The sequence below is a fragment of the Prionailurus viverrinus genome, chromosome F2 (genome assembly GCF_022837055.1).
Source record: "Prionailurus viverrinus isolate Anna chromosome F2, UM_Priviv_1.0, whole genome shotgun sequence".
Taxonomy (NCBI): Eukaryota; Metazoa; Chordata; class Mammalia; order Carnivora; family Felidae; genus Prionailurus; species Prionailurus viverrinus.
In genome coordinates, this window is record NC_062578.1 from 31,403,680 (window position 1) to 31,407,967 (window position 4,288).

The following is a 4,288-nucleotide window of genomic DNA, read 5'->3' on the forward strand; positions in this document are numbered from 1 at the left end:
TAGTCTTCTGGCGATTTTCTGGGTTATTCAGGCAGGTGTGGGTGGAATCTAAGTGATCTGCAGAATGCGGTGAGCCCAGCGTCTTCCTACGCCGCCATCTTCCCACTATTTGTCTATGGGTTTAAAGAATTTTACAAATTTAATGTGAAATAAAAAAATACAAATAGGAAGAAGTCCATGTTCTTTAATTATGTACAAAAAAGTATGAGAAGAACCAAAAGTAAATTAAACATTATCACATTTGTTTTCACCATTCTTAGTTCTTCATATTAACTTCACTATTCAAATGACAGAAAGTAGGTAGCAATTTAGGGATTGGGAAAGAGATAAAAAAAACCAACAACTTTTTCTACCATGTTTTTTCTATACTGTATAGCTGTGCTCATAGAGACAACTTCTTTTACTTTTACACTGTGTGGAAATCCAATTGTATATAAAATTGAACCTGCTTAGAAACGGAGGGAGACTAGAAATGATGGGTCCATAACCTAGAGCACTGTTGTACAGTTTAAACAATGGTGCAGCTACCAGCTTGTAATTTTTAGGGACTGCAAATAAGGCTTTCTCTTGAAGTTGAACCAAAACAGCTCCATCAGGTTCCTTAGGTTTATCCTTCCACAATTTAGAAATTGTGGAAGAATATATGAATACTAAGGAGGTTCAAAATTTTGCCTCCACCCGTTACCAATGCAGTCATCAATGACCCCATCTTGCAGGACTACATTTTGATAACCCGGTATCCTTGTCATTAAGCATTTGAGTTCTTCAACTTCATCTTCTCCTGGGTTAAGTTCAGCACCAGGTAATGTGAAGAAAGTTGTTGCCAGCTGTAGCAGGAACACGTGCAGTAGCAGGTGCTCGTGTACAATCAGGGCCCCTTCTATAGTCCTTCTCATTCGATTTTATCAGATTCCTCCCTCATGTGCTGAAATGTGGCTGCGATGGAGCTGGCCTTCTCATACAGGGACTCCTTTGTACCAAAAATACAATTTATAAGAGGGTACATGTTGATGGTGAACTCCAGGGTGAGGGGCTTGGTCTGTTGGACGGACTTGTTGCCAAACTTGTTGATCCCACCCCCCTATGCCAGCCAATTTGTGAACATCTGGGTGGCACCATGGACATGCTGGTGAACTCCAGCACTGGCAGGGAGAGGATATGGGGCAGGCAGGAAGGTTTTCCTGTGCCAGCAGCGGTTATTTGCATCCCCCTCAGCAGATGCTACCGACCATTAGCATGAGAACACAAGAGGAGACTTAATTTGTCTGCCTTAAGGGAGTATAATTTTTCTTGTTGTTGATTTTTCTCAAACTCATAAAATAGCTTCCAGGAAAACCCATGATCTAAAAACCCTGCTTTACATCACACAGATAGAGAAAGTATCTCCCAGAAACACTTGAAGCGTGGGAAGTTATGTTTCAGTATGCCCAAATACGTTTTATATATCTCCTTTGCTTGAAATGCGCTTCTTACATCAATCACCCTAAACTAAGCCAGCTAGGGACTAATCCTGAAGTTGGTACTGATGTCTACTTTTCTAAAGTATATGAGCTTTGGAAGAGTGGTAAATACAGAATTTACAATCAGGATAAAACAATAGAAAAGAAGTGTAAATGGACGTGGAGAATGGAAAGAGCAAACATTTTCATAAACTAGAACAACTGTGTACCTTGATACAAAACAATTTAGTCATTTATGAGCAATTATAATTTTCATAAAACTTTGACTAATCTTTAAAAAATTTAGTTTTGCTAAGGGCTCCTGAGTGGCTCAGTCTGTTAAGCATCCAACTTCGGCTCAGGTCGTGATCTCATGGCTTATGAGTTTGAGCCCCATGTCTGGCTCTGTGCTGACAGCTCAGAGCCTGGAGCATGCTTTGGTTTCTGTGTCTCCCTATCCGTCTTACCTCCTCCTCTCACGCTCTCTTTCTCTCTCTTGCTTAAAAATGAATAAAAATTAAAAAAAATACTTTGTTAATATTTTCACTACCATTATTAGTTATTAAAAATGAAATGTATGCTGTATCAGGTTAAATAATTTTGAGATTCATAGAGGTTATAGTTTTGCGCCTTAATTGTCTTACTGCCATATGTATGCTTGTGTAAACATGTTTCATAATATAAACAAATTTTGTGAGAACAGTTTATTAACACAGACTTTCATAATTTCACAAAGTAAACGTCCTTCTGTAGCATTCTTTTGTTTTCATGAAATGATATTTTGTGAACTTTTCTCCATTGTCAATGCATAGGGATTTAAGTCATTAATTTAAAAAAATGTATAATTGTCTTTTTTTTTTTGCCTCAAGGGCTGGAATTATACATTTTAGCAGGAGCATGTGCCAAAAGAAAATAGATTTTTGTGTTTTGTTTTTTTTTTAAGTTGACAGTAGGGGAAGGGGCAAAGAATAATGTTCACCCTTTATAGATTCCAAGAAATTAGTAAATCCCCAAACCCAGGAAGTGCCTATCAATTACCGCAATTGCAGATGATTAACAAAAGCCCACATGGAACTTGCTTCATGCTTCACATCTGTTCAGCCATTTATCTCTAACAGCAGAGAATAATGGTTTCCTTTTTCTCTTTTCCTTTAAATATTACACAAGTGCTTTTCATTGTGGAATCTAAATGAGAACTCTGTTCCTGGAGATATAATTAAAAGTTGACAAGGTTGGAGAAAAAGATAAGTATCACTAGAGAGTAAACAGTTCAATATGCTCCATATATTAGTAGCATAGTTTATCCACTCATTCCTGTACTGATGGACATTCAGATTACCTATTGTTCTTTGTTAAATTAACAGGATACTCAAAATAAGCATTAATTTATATACCATTAATTTAATTGGGCCAAATGATGTTACTTTTCTACTCCCAATATGTATTTCACAAAACACAGAGATTTAAATAGACATGCTATTAAGTGAACCTTACTGCGTAGTAGAATTAGTTATTACTTTTTGAATTACCTTCTGTAGACTGAAATAAATTAGCACATATGAAAACTCTGCGCTGCAATGCTATATTTATTTGACAAGAAGTTGTATTTTTTCCAAAGAAACACTTAAAAATTTTAAAAATATGTATAGAAATATTCAAGAGAGTGCATATTCCTTTATTTTGTAATATCAGAATAATTTAATATTCTGTTATAATAAACTGAATCTGGCTAATCACTTGTAGCCTTCATTTTTTGCAACAGCTCAGGAGTCTGTCTATTCCTTTGATCAATGTAAATTGTCACATTTCTTGTTATCATGGGTCTACCTCTAGGAGACTATTGTGTTTACATAGTCTCATCAAATTTCCTACGTTAAATTTTCCAGAAACTCATACAAAAGATTCTGTATTGTACAAAGTAAACGGCATTCTGATTGCAAAAAATAAGGACTTTAATGCCAAAATATGGAGACACTTTTTTCCCGCTGGGTTTCAGAGGACTGACCACCCTAGGGAGCATGCAGGTTGCTATTATTTATAGAGAGAGGAAGTAACAGTAGTACAATGCTGACTAGGAAATAGAAACAAAACACATAATCTTTCTAAATAAATAATGATTCTAAACTAGTGAAAAGTTCCACAAATCAAATGAACCTTGGAAAGTTGTTTGTTGTTGTTTGTTTGTTTATGCTATTCTTATTTTTAGATATGAGTGTTTTGACACATGTCTCAAACTTTAAAATGATACCATCTGGCAAAAGAAATGAAAGTGTGTCCCCTGGTGTATTTGCACTTTTATTAAGTAAAATAGTGTAAAAGTGTTCATTCTCTTATTTGAAAACAGCAATAACTTTGGTAACAATAAAATAGTTTTGAAAATTCTACACATTCTTCAATTGTAAACATTTTATGTTCATAGTTTACTCAAATCACCAGAGGGTAATATTCTAGGAGTATTGTATTGTTGAAAGAGCGTGGGATATAGACTTGAGACCTGACTTTGCATTCTGGTTCTCCCATTCACAAGTTATGAATTTATCATTAAACTTTTATAATCTTTATTTTGTCACTTCTGAAATGTGAATAATAATACCAATGCAAAGTGCTGTGGAAATGAAATATTATTAGCGAAAAAAATGCATATGGACTATAATGGACCAAGTCATTTATCATGCCCTAAAAATGTTTCATAAAATTCATACTACTTTATTTACGATATTCTAAATTCAAAACAACATATCTATCTATCTATCTATCTATCTATCTATCTATCTATCTATCTAAGTTATCCTATACCCAACATGAGACTTGAACTCATGACCCCAAGATCAAGAGTCTCATGCTCTTCC

The 4,288-nt window shown here is 35.0% G+C and overlaps 1 pseudogene; it reads right to left on the bottom strand.

Annotated features, from left to right (window-relative positions):
- Positions 1 to 363: 363 nt before the first annotated feature.
- Positions 364 to 1,125, bottom strand: LOC125156190 (cleavage and polyadenylation specificity factor subunit 5-like; annotated as a pseudogene).
- Positions 1,126 to 4,288: the final 3,163 nt, after the last annotated feature.